Below are 13,897 nucleotides of genomic sequence, written 5' to 3' on the forward strand. Positions count from 1 at the left end.
ACAAAGCCAATTTTCAGCAGAGGCCTGGGGAGAAATGCTCCAGATGTATGTCTTTGTAATGTGGGAGGAAACTGGAGCACCCAGAAGATACCCACACAAATACAGGGAGGACATGCAGACACCACACAGTAAGCACCCCACTGAGAATTGAACTGGAGAACCTCTAGTTGTGAGGTGACAATGCTACCCCTGCACCACTGCACCATCCATAGGGTTAGTTGTGGATGAATGGGGTAATAAGTGTTGTATTTTTGCTTAAGGTTTGGAGACAGAGGGGTAAGAGGTAGAGTTTTGAATTTTTAGATATGTTTGTAGTAGAAATTATAAAGAGATGGGAGAAAGTGAAAGATTCAGTGGGGTGATAAGGAGCTAGATGGATAACAGTAGGAGATGGTTTTAGGTGTGTGAGTTTTGTGTGATATGACATTATGGTGCAAGAAAGAGTAGTAGAGGTATTGTAAGGTAGATTTGGAGAATGGTATGGAAAGTTTTGAGTGAGAAACAGGAGGAGCGTGAGGGAGATGGTAGTTGGGTTTGTAAGTTTGAGAAATAGGCAAGAGTATTATATCACTATATAAGAAATGCAGGTGTTAGGTGTTTGGAGTGGGAAAGAAGGTACCAAAGGTGGGTTGGGCAAGATAGTTAATTAAAGAGGTGATCGGGCAAGGTTGTGATGTGGATAGGGATGTTTAAGTGGTTATGGGGTGGTTAGATATTGGGTGGAGAAGGTAATTGGTAGGTTGGTAGTTGGGGGGTGGGGTTAAGGCAAGGTGGGTAGTGTATAAATGTAGTGTATGTGGGGACAGATGGAAATTGGGAGTAGGGTAAGGGAGTGGAGTGAGCCTGAGTGAATTGGGGGCAAACAGAGCAAGTTGGAGCAACTACATTAGAAACAAAACTGAACATGAAGAAAACAATCACTGAAAAAATGGTTAAAAAGTTCAGGAAGTCAGGTCAGGTTCCAATAAATAAAATAAGCACTTTCCTCCTAGATTCCCTAACCCACAAACTAATATGGCGACACTTTTTCACAGTTGAGTAAGTTGTACACTCGAAAAAAGTTGAGCCAGCCCTGATATTCAAAGAGGAAAAGCAGAACAGCTCTGACAAAGAGGCATCAGATGAGCTCCTCCTTAAGGAATTGGGTTTCCTTCAAGGTGAGCTTTGGGTCTTGACTGGCATAAGATGGATATTGTTGATTATCTACCTACTTTTATTTCATTCTCTTTTAGTTTGGATAGGCTTAGATTGCTACATATGATGGAAAAAAAACTTTAGCAAGCCTCACAGAGGCAATGCCGATTAATTTGATGATTTTTTAGCATGTGAATGAAGGTAGCAAATGTGTTCAAATGGAAACTGATTCCAAATTAAGCCTGACAGTGAATAAAATGGCATTGCAAGAGTGGTGAAAAGAAACATTATGTTGTCATATCCCAAGACTCTCATAAAGTGTATGGAATGAAAAGGATACTGATATAGTTTTTGTCCTAGCAAAGAAGCAGAGTGTCAGTACTGGGAAGAAACTGAATCCAATGGAAATGATTTACTGGCAGCTCTGGTGGGTCAATGACAACAATGAATAAAGTGACAAGTTGAGATATATGTCATTTTAATGAATTTTGTTAAAAATACAGAAAAAAGAGAAATGTTTGTTGTGTTACAAATATTTAAAAATGTTAGAATAATTAAAAAATGTGTAGAGCAGCTAATAAATGTTGGCATCCTGCAACATATTGACGTACTATATAAACTAATATGCAGAGTGTAAAACTACAGAGAATATATATTTTGTTATATTCTACTTTGACAAATAAAAAAGAGAGTGGCCTGCATGTGTACATACTGGAAAATATGAGAAATGTCAACAAGTGGGCAGATAATATAAACTCCTTAAGCAGACATGCAAAGATGGCTTTACCTAACAAAGACATTTAATTTGAATTTGGCACTGCAATGGGAGTTTTTACTGACCCTTAAAATGGTAATTATTGCAATGACTTGCTATTGTCTGTAAGTATATTGGCAGTCTGAGCTGGATGTCATGCATTTATTTGGGTTTATTTATTCCATTTCTATTAAACTTTTTTAAGCAAGCATGGCATCGATAATGTACAATAAATGTTGATACTTTTGTTGATGGAAAATATGCTTATAGCAGCTATATGCTAAGTCAGATATGAGCACATATTTGTATATCTACATTTATATTCATATCAGATCTAGCTATATACATATATATATATATATATATATATATATATATATATATATATATATATATATCTGGGTCCCCTTCAGATGATCGAAGTTTCAAATCTTTGAACATCATATGGCCAAATTTTTAAACTTCAAAAGTTCTGAATGGAGATCGCCCTACAGCACGGAACAGGAAATTTACTGTTTTCCTTGCTGTGGTGCGATCTCGGAGTTGGTATATTTAAGTAGTAGGGGGTGTGGAGTGCAGGGGAAAAAAACACGAAAAAAAAATAGTTTTTTGTTTTTATTTTTTTTTTAATTTGATGTTCGATGCTTCAAAACTTCAGTCTGGTCTTCGGCTATATGATGTTCAAAGTTTTGAATGTTTGAGCATGTGACGTAGACCTGTGTGTGTGTGTGTGTGTGTGTCATGTGACGTAGACCTGTGTGTGTGTGTGTGTGTGTGTGTGTGTGTGTGTGTGTGTGTGTGTGTGTGTGTCACACACACACACACACATATATATATATATATATATATATATATATATATATATATGTGTGTGTGTGTGTGTGTGTGTGTGTGTGTGTGTGTGTGTGCATAATTACATAAAGACTCTGGCGTGTGTTTGGTCAGCAGCTGTTTAGTCAACCTCTTATTATCGACTAAAGAGGCTGGTTGACAGGTGTGCAAGATTGCAGAATTCCCGATATTGCCCTTACCCCATGTTTGTGTGATCACGGAGTTAGTATATATAATTAGCAGGTGATAAGGAGGTGAGTGTGAGTGCGGGGGGGGGGGGCTTCCCCCTACATATAAATTATGTTTTAATTCTTCTAGTTTTTAGTTTTGAATATGCTGAGGTTGTTTCTCAGTACATCTGTAGTGGCCTGTCAACGTCGATGTTTTTGACATTTTGACATTGTTTTTGTTGATATGTAGTGCATTTGTTCTTTCCCACTGCCTATATGTGTGCACGTATATATCCATCCATGTACCAATATGATCTTATGGTAGAATGCTGCGAGTCTGAAACTATAGGGAAATGGTTGTACATTCTGTAAGTATGTCTGTGATGGCTTGTGCGACAGAGGTGATTGAATGAACTATGTTACCTTTACTACACTTAAGTATGACAGTGAAGTTAGTAAATTTAAATAAGGTGGTATGAGGGCTTTTCATTCATGCAAAATATTCTACTTTAAACACTGGGATTGGATGGAATATGTTTGGGCCACTGATGAAAGTGCAGCGTGATGTGTTGTCTCGTTCCATGGAAGTTTACTTATTTATTTTTTCATTTGTTGACAGTCTGACTGGATGTAGAACTCCTTTTTAGCTGAGACCTGCAGAGAAAAGCACCTTTGGGACAATATAATACAGGATACAATGTACATTAACATGGGTAAAATAAACATTAGTGTCATCTTTTAAAAGTGCATAATGTGAAAATTATAAACATATTGAACTGGTGCACATTATAGAAATGCATATCTAATAAAAGAATAATTCATAGTGCCACAATAACATTTGCACAATACATTATCACTGCTATAATCACTGGTAAAATCACAATATCATGTTAAAATGGAGTGCATTATATACATATTGCAGTGGGACAGCTATAAACCTGGATATGCATGGGTAAACATACAGATGCTTGTATTAATGCGAGAGTTAGATAAGATATTCAGGTTGCATTACTGTAATGTGTTCTGTAGTAGGTGGAGTAGTAAGAAGTAAACTATAACTGTTAGTTTGAGCAGAGAGTATAGCACTAGTTAAAACAGACGTGGGCATTATATATTTTATTTATAATTGAATCTTCGCTGGTTATTACTAAGGCCCAAATATTTTGCGAACTGAGAGAGGAATGGGTGAAGGAGATGGTAAGTGAGGGAGAGATGTTTTTGTTATAGTTAGCCTAGTGAGGAGCAAGAACATAGCTTGAGATGATTGTTTAGTTGGAAATGGACAGGTTGTTATTGAGTCCTAGTGACAGGAGAACCGAGTTCCATAGTTTGGGATATGAATGAAGCAAAGGGCTTCTGCTGGTGAGTTATTTGCTTTGTGAGTGAATAGTAAGGCTTTGTTTGTTTGTTGATTGAGTCTAGGCTTCAGGGGTGTAGATAGGCTTGGAGGATACTCCTTAGGTTGGGACACCTGCTACATTTATGTAAAATATTGTGGGCAACACCTGGCTGTTAGTAGCTGAGGTGATGAGGTAGTTCTGGACAGTTTTTTTTGAGGGCAGTGCAGAGATGGGCCTTATAAGGGAGCATGCAAACAAACTTGGTAATTTTCTTGTAGAATCATTGTATCTTGGAGATTTGGTTGGCATGGAAATTTACAAATATAGGGGAGGCATTTAGCAGTGTTGGGTTCAGTAAGGTACAGTTTTATTTTCTATAATCTTTTTTGGTGTCTTTTGATTGAATATGCAGATGAAATTTTTAGCTTTTTGTCTATATTAACACCTAGCTACTCCCTAACTACAACAGTTTGAGTCTCTGTGGTGTCCAAAGAATTGAGTTTGAAGTCTAGATTGGCATTTCAGTGAGATTTTGGATAAAGAAAAGCAGTTTTTTGTTAGGATTTTGTAGGGATCCATCCACTTTTAGGTAACTGCAGTTTAAACAGATTGTCAGCCATACAGATTTGTATAGTGAACAAGGGACACATGCATGGAGGCTTTATCAAGATCATCTATAATAGATCCTTGTGCTACCTCTACAACAACTGGAGAAGAGAAAGTTAGAGCCGATCATCACTTTACAGTTTGGTGTCTGTTAGTTAAGTAACTGTTAAGCCTTTGGTGGCTGGCATATGCTAAACCTACACACTGTCGTTTTTGGAGCAGTTTTTTGTATGAAACAGTGTCAAAAGTCATTGACAGATCAAAGAATAGTGGGGAAGACATTTTTTTCATTGTTTCCATTTAAGGTTAATGGCACTGACAAATGTCGAAGACAGCAGTTGCTGTGCTGTGATTTGGTCTAAATCCAGGTTGAGTAGGACAATTATATGGTTATCTGTGAGGTACTGGAGTAGCTGAGTGTAAGTGTAGTTTTCTAAGATTTTTGAGAGAGAAGAAATTATAGCAATTGGCCAGGTAGTCTGATAGTATAACAAAGTCTCCTGCTTTGTGTAATGGCAGGATGTTATTTTTTTTTCCAGATAGGTTGAGCATAATTTTCTGGAATTAATCTGTTGATTAATATGGATACTGCATAAGCTATCCAATCTGCAGTGATTTTTTTAAGGATCTCTGATGGAAATCTAAATATTGGTAGAGTGCTGGGTTTTAATTCTAGTACAATATTTTTGACTGTTTATCAGGACTGGTTTTAGATTGAAAGAATTATTGTGGATGTCAGTGTGCAGATAGCTAGACAGTTAGTATTGTTGCTGGTTTAATGAGTTTGGCAACAGTCTGGATGAAGTGAGTATTGAGATTGTTGTGATAGCTCCTGTGTAATAGTTTGGGATGGGAGGAAGTTGCATGGAGCTGCTGGTATGAGTGATAGCTTCTCTGGAATGGTTTCGAATGGGAGGAGGTTGAATGGATCTGCTGGTATGTATTATTTTGTAGCCTTTGATGGCAATTCTAAGACTTTTCCATGATCATTTCAGGGAAAACTACATTTTCAGGTATAACAGTGGAAACAATGTAGACTGGTAGTGTAAAGTTAGCAATTTGTCTGCCAATATATTGGCTATATCCTTGGAATAAAAAATTGCAATATTATTATAGATGAGCTCAGTGCACTGTCAGATATTATTGATGAACTTCCTGAAATAACTGAATATGACTTTCTTCTTTCCTTTGGGCATCTGTAGCAACCTTAAGCTTCTACTTGGCTTTAATTTTCTAGTTGTGCTCCTATATTCCTTGCTGGCATGTATTAATGTGGTCTTTAAGTAAAGGGAGGCGTACTTCAGCTTTTCACTATTTGGCTTTTTTTTTGAAACAGTGTTTTAATTATGGAGTTTTACTAGAGAGGATTATTCCTGAATTCATCATCATATTTATGGCAGGCAAATATTGACTTTTCGAAGCAGAAGTTAGGTGCCGGTAAAAATCAGATGTGAATGTGGTAGCCATCTTGATTGGTTCCATCTGTGAGGTATAGCTGGCAATTTTGTGTAAGTCTTATAAAAGCAGAAGTAGGTTTGCCCTTGAGAAGTCCATAAAAACATTTTTTTGGCAGTGGGCTGGTATCATTAAGCCTGACATTGAAAATGACTGATTTGTGGTCAGATTTAACCAGTGATGTGGATGTGTCATGGGTTACAGGTGAGGGGTAGGCTGGTAAGGATTTGTTCAAGGATATCAGATGCTCTATAGGATAATTTTATTATTTGCTCCAATTCATTGGTATTAACAAAGTCTAGTAAATGTTGAACAGATCAGTGGTTGCATAATTGAAATTCCCCAGCAGAAAGATATTTGGTTTGATATTTAATTTCTCATTGGTGTCCAGGTAATTTCCATGATCTTTGGAGGATATTGTTGATCTTTGTAGCTATTAAAGAAGTACTAGCTAGATTTCTTGAGGGTTATTTGGATTTCTAGGAGCTCTAAGTTTGGGTTGTAGGTAATTTAATCTGAGAAGTTAGTGTTTTTGACAAATACAGATACTCCCTTATATGTTCCCAAAGATTTTAAGGTATAATATCCACTAAAACCTAATATAGAAACACCACTCTCATTGCACTGAAACTGTGTATCCTTAACAGCACAAGTATGAATGCATTTCCATTGCAAGAGGTACTTGTGCTCTGGCATTGCTCTGTTTATATTCTCAGTATTGAGTAATCCCTCCATGATGTTGACCACTTTTGAGTCTGAGTTTCTCTGTTGGAATGTCCAGTACAGGTACTGCCGAAAAAGGCACTATGGGCAACAAAGGCTTTAGTCAGCATGCAGAAGCCTTGGCATGAGATGTATAAGCCATTCCTTGTGAAATGGGAAGTCTTATCTACTCTTTCTTTTCAGGCTGATATGTAGTCAAATGGCACAGCAGTAGCATTGTTGCCTCACAGCAAGAGGTTCTCCCGTTTGATTCTTGGCTTTGGTTGGGAGTGCCTTCTGTGTGGAGTCTGCATGTCCTCCCCATGATCGAGTGGGCATTCGAAAGACATGCGTTGAATGGGCATGCCTTTGTTGAAGGTTGGGCGTCAGGCTGGCAACTTGGCACCATAAAAATAAAAAACAACTGCCAATCATTAGTGGACCGGAGTTCTGCTGTGGCAACCCCTAACCGGGAAAAGCCGAAAGACAAACAACAACAACATGTAGTCGAATGGCCTTAGAATGAAACTAACTAAACTAGTCCAATTATTGACATAATTTTTTGGTGAAGACAAGATACTACTCAAGGTCAGTGTCTTTCCTACCTTTAATACATGCACAATAAGATCCTTCTTGCCTCTCTGCACATCCTACTGGATGGAATACTTCAAGTCATCCACTCACACTTGGTCATGGTCATAGTTGTCTGATTTAATGGACCTTACTATCCTTGTAACATCACAGATCCTTGAATAAGGTAAGCTGTGTGGCTAAACGTAGAGTCACCTATGATTAAAATGTTAACTTCTGTGGGAAAAGACTGAATGGGTATTAAGGCAAGGTCTGCTTTTATGGTGATAATTAGGTGAGGTCTATGGATTTTTAGTAAGTGTGACTGGAGAAGGAATACGAATTGCTTATTTGCTGGAGGATGGCATCTGTTTAGAGTGAATTTTGGGAGGATTTGGCAATTTTTTACAGAGTCAGCATAGGTTATAGGCTTAGTGATGTGTTATGGCTGATTTAGGTTTATGGAGGTATGATGATTCCTGATTGTGAGTTGCTGCAAGAAGTTTACCTCCATGTTTTTTTTAAATATTTACATCTTTCACATACTGCACTAAAGAGTGAACAGTCAATAAGCCTACGGCAGTGCTGCACTGTATTAGAGCACCAAATGCAAAAAGAATGGCCACAGAGGGGATGAGAGCAAAATTATTGAGCTTGTTGCAGGAAGATGGAAGATTAGGGCTAGTCATAGTATTCAGGGATTGGAAGAAAACTGCTATAGTAGACACTGTTGATTTATGAAGGAAGTATTTGATTCTCGGCTGGAGTGCCTTCTGTGTGGAGTCTGCATGTCCTCCCTGCATTTGTGTGGGTTTCCCCCGGGTGCTCCGGTTCCCTCCAATGCTTTAAAGACACGCATCTGGAGCATTTCTCCCCAGGCCTCCACTGAAATTGTCTTTGTTCCAAGTCAGACTTTCCTGGTAAACAAATGTTAAATAAATAAAAATATAGTATAAAAGGAATATTCTGAAGTTAGGCTAGATAGTAGCTAATTCATGAGTACACAGTGAATACACCGAATTAAGCTGTATTTTACTAAACAATAATTTCTGACAACTACTTCATAGAGCTACAAATCCTAATATAAAGCATGACCCTTGCCTGCACTGCAAACTCTGTCCACAGCTATATTTTATACTAGAGAATGAACACTAAGCAGTAAAGCTGATCTGCTCATACAACAGAATTATGTTTTATGGTCAGAGAGGTAGGGCAGTAAACACAATAGCTAGGGCCATTTCTCACAAAAAGGTCACCAAATGCTTAGGGCAGAGCTGCTAGTTTTACTTTGTTGATTTCTAGAGTCAAACATATTTGCTCAGAATACAGATCAGTCATTGGACACTGGACATAAAAGCTGTTGTCTGTAAATGCAGAGCAGTCACTAAGTAACAATACTAAATAAGATGGTTGTGTAACCAGTAGTACAATGCTTAGGTACTGATTCCTAAATAATACATTCATCTAAAAGCTAATAGATTAAGCAATGAAAACAGGTCACTCTTTTACCATATATAGGCCTTTCTCCAGGGCCATTTCCACTGATGTTCTGTAGAAGTGGGGTCATTAAATAGTAACACTGAACAGGACAGTAATGTGCCCATTAGCCCAATTAGTAGTCACTGTTCCTTAAACAATACAGTTAGTGAATGTGATGCCTTTATACTGGCCAAGCAATCAATGAGCCTCAATCCTCACCACAAACACAAGTGAGGGACTTCCACACTGGGAAGGATTATAAATACACACACAGTAAAGTACAATTTCCCTTAAGAGCACGCAGAGATCACAGCCAGTCTGGGACTGGTTTCTTCCTTTCTCTCGAGATCCCCAATAAGACCCCCCACTGGCACAGCTATAAGATCCATATCTCAGCCTAGTGGTCAAGCTAAAACCTCCAGCACCCTCTCTGTCCAACCAGTGCTTTGTCTCCCTGCCCTAGTAGCTGACACACATACAAACTTTGAGATATGAGTTATATACAAACACACAGGCACTCCTGGGGAAGGCTGGCACAGGTTTCCAGCTATGCCCCTTCTGCCCAGACTATACAGTAGAATCACTTGCCACCAACCACTAATATCAGCTACTAATAAGGCCCTTATCAAAGGGTGTCCAATTATTACTGTGCGATATTATTATCCAAATGGTAAGTGTGATGAACAGCAAGGCTTATTTGGGATGACTTGGACAGTATTACTATATACATGCAATGTACTCTAGAGCATAAATTATTTCTACATAAAACAGCCATGGTTGAAAGGTTTAAAATATTTAATAATAAATAATAAGAACACAAGACAATACGTCTTACAACACAGTGCTAGTCAAGACTTCAGAGATCACAGAGAAATGCTTAAAATAATACAGTAGAAAAGTTCTGACATCAATACAGAAAACAGCTAGACTAGACTTACTATTTCCTATCTATAAGAGCAAACACAGTTCTAAAATAAAGATACATATAGAGCAAGGCAGTGCTGGTGATGTCAGTTTTGAAAACAAATACAAAATGCTCTGATTCTCTTTCTCTCTCTGTCCTTTAATTGATAGCACAGTACCACTGACCTATTTCAGATTATATCATTATTCTGTTTCCCATGCTAACAGAAACTCAGAGTATAACAGCCCTTTTGATCTTGCAGCTGGTCAGAAAGCCAGAGCAATAAAATACATTATACATGTAAATTCTAGCCATTAACTCTGGTCTCAAAACAATAGGAAGAATTCCTTCATTCAGACATCTTGGCTCCGAGATTTGAAATCAAACAATTATACAATGCTTGACTTATCAGCTTTCCCCCAGCAGAGTGCAATGTGGCTACATTTTTGAAGTTCAACATTTACCATAATTTTCTTATGTTTAAGAGAACAAGCATGTGGCTTACATTAATATTTACAAATGACAGATTTATCTACAAAATTCTATCTAGCTAGGCTGGCAGCCTTCACATATCTTCACAGTGAAAATACAATATACAACACATTAGTAGAATTACAACAAAATTCCCATTGACTGACTCTAGGAAGGAAAGGATGTATGTTCTTCTGCGCCTTTCACAAAAAGCAAAACAGAAGCACTAATGTCATGCTGAGCTGTGGTATGTGGTTCAAGGGTCCCTGATGATCAGTAGGCTTTTTCCAGATGTTGCAGATGTTAAACATTGGATGAACAATGTGGATAATACTCTAGGTATATGAAAAAAAAGGTTATCTCAAGCTTTTACAGTCCATGGTGAGCACCTTCCCAATTTTACAATTCTACCCGGTATGAAAAGACGAGATGAGACTCGGTGGAACTTTCAAAGTCAAGTTTATAGTTTGGTTGGGCAACCCAAGAGACAATGAATTTAAAAGCACAGCAAGGACTGAGTAGTTGCAAAAAATCCAAAATAGTCATACAGCAGTAACGGTCACGAAGCACTGACCGATCCCAAATATTAAACCTTTTCCAATTCTGCTTTCCTAAAATAAAAATGTTATTTCTCTGCCTCTACAGTAAATCAGATACATTTAATCATTTTGCAGTCAGAGAACAGAAAGCAAATGTTTGCTAACTGCCTCCAAATAAGAACTTTTAAAATGCCAGAGGGAAAAAAACTATTTTAAAGTTAAACAAATATTTTGCGTACAACAAGTTACAGTAAAGTGATTTCAAGAACAAGAAACAATGCAAATATGTAAACCTTAAATTTAGAATTCCAAAAGAGACACATAGCTGCAGATGCAGTCACAAATTAGGGGCAGCTCTCAAAAATTCATCATTTTCCTAGTTTGCTTACTTTAAATAAAAACGGCTACTCTCACAAATTAGCTGTCTTTACTCCCTTTGCTATCAGAGAATGGAAAACAAACATTTGCCATCTGTCATTAACCAAGAATACCAAAAACTCCAAGAAAGATCAACTTTAAAGTAAAATTAAAAATGTAATAAAATAAGAGCAGAATCAGGAAACGATGGAAGCATGCAGATGTGAATGACAAATTCCATAAGTCATGCAGCAGCAGTTGCAGTACAGAAGCACCTCCTACTTAATTTGGAGCATTAACACGATTTCATGGGAGATGTTCATATGCTTAGTCGAAACCATACAATGCAATGTTCAGTAATACATATGAAATCATGTTTTGGAATTAGCTGTGAAAAACCTGTATGTGTCTATCTGAAAATGTTAAATTACAAAATAGCTCTCAATTAACCTATTACCACTTCTGTGTTGTAGATTCTGTTAATATCTGTCCTTGGGTTGGGTACTTGTAATTAAGAAAAACATAATTGTTATACTTGGAAATTGGAGTCTATTGTTTTAACACAGAAAATAGATGCTGTCCAAAACTGGATCTTGAAGTATTTTCTCAGAGTTAGTATAGTTGGTTAACATGAGTATGTTGATGCATAGCTCTACTTTAAAGAATTCAGGGAACAAACCACCTTAATAAATACTGTTTTAATGGGGTAGGAGGAATCTCTGACATTTGGCCTTTAGAGGATAAGAATGTAATGAGATTTTTCAGCATTTCAGGGCCTGTAGGTTTTGGGTTTCACACTTATGAAAAAAAATCAGACTTTCTTTATTTCATTTGTATACAAACACACACACACACACACACACACACACACACACAAAAACACACACACAAACAAAAACACACACACAAACACTCTTTCTTTATTTTACTTGTACACATACACACTTCCAGGCTTGTCAAACAGTATGATGCACAGGAGACACTCCAGGTGCAGTTAACATAACCATTGACCAGACCCCTATTCAAATCATAGCTAGCTACAGACCCCCAAATTTGACTCAGATGCCCATCCCGCCTATCTGGACCTCTTCAAATCTTTCAAGAGTCAATCCTTTATGCTGATCCTGGGCAATGTTAACTACCCAAATATAGATTGGACAAACTACTTATACCAGAGCACAAATGCCCAGAGATTCCTCTATTTTATCAATGCAAATGCCTTGGAACAACTAGTCGATACCCCACAAGAGGTGGTAATATCTTGGACTTGATATTAACCAACATGAGTAACCACAGCAGCACCCCTCCAGTATCATCCTCCCTAGTAAGATCCGACCATAAAGCGGTCACTTTCAAAATCACCATCTCCCCTCTAGCTAGGGTCAAACAAAAAAACTTCTCCAAAGCTGATTACAACCTCCTGAGGGATGGTATAAACATCTTCACAGCCCCCTACCCCTCTGTAGGAACTGGCACCAATATCCAAAAATACATCAAAGCACTATATGAGCATTTATATAGATGCATGGAATCAGGAATACCAAACAGGACTAAATCATCCTTCGCAAGGAAGTGTAAACTTGTCTGGTGGACATCTGCAATAAATAAACTATATAGCAAAAAGAAAACAAATGCTGCCCAGGACAAAGAAGAAGCAGGTGCACAATTGAAAGCAATAACTCCTTAGCCAGAACAAGCAAGTAAGAGCACTAGTGAAATCCTCTAAAGCCAACTTCGATTCCAAATTGGCCACTTCTGTTAGAGACAATCATAAGGCTTTCTTCACATATGTCTGCAGTCTCAAAGGAAGCACCCAGATCTGTTCAGAACTGGTGGTCAAGGACGCCACATACACAAATGCTGCATATATAGCTAATCTACTGCCTGACAGATTCAGTGAAAACTTTAACCCTCTGTCCTCTCCATCAGTAAATCAGGAAATCTCCAGTACCTGCTCCCCCATCCCTTATCTCTAAGGAACAGGTTATCACTGCCCTCTCAAAGGCAAACTGGACCCAATAACATCCCTGTGAAGATTAGGTGAAGATAGGTGAAGGCTGCCAGCCTAGCCAGATAGAATTTCGAAGGTAATTCTGTCATCTGTAAATATTAATGTAAACCACAGGCTTGTTGTCTTAAATGGTAAAAATAGTGTTACATGTGGAACTGAAAAAATGTAACAACAGTGCACTCTGCTGTAAGGAAGCTAATCAAGCATTTTATGACTTTCTTTGATCTTTAAAGTTGGCTCCGGCCTGTCTAGGTGAAGGAATTCTTGCTATTTTTTTAAGGCCAGATTTAATGGCGATAATTTGCATGCATAAATATCCTTAATGGCTTTGCTTCCTGACCTGGTGTGAGCTTGCTAAAGAATGTAGCCTATTAGCCTGGGAACCCAGGAAAGTGTGAAGAATGATGTAATGTGAACCAGGAATGTGATTTTAAAAACAGAGATAATCAGAGAGCATAAAGCATTTTTGTCTTGACCATCCAGCTCATCAGCCTTGCTCTTTATGTAAGTTTATCTTAGACTGGTGTTTTCTCTTAGAAATAGCTAGAAACTAGAAAGATTAGACTGAGTGTTT

Source organism: Protopterus annectens, chromosome 9.part0, assembly GCF_019279795.1.
Source record: "Protopterus annectens isolate FY-2018-M chromosome 9.part0, PAN1.0, whole genome shotgun sequence".
In the NCBI taxonomy this organism is placed as follows: domain Eukaryota; kingdom Metazoa; phylum Chordata; order Ceratodontiformes; family Protopteridae; genus Protopterus; species Protopterus annectens.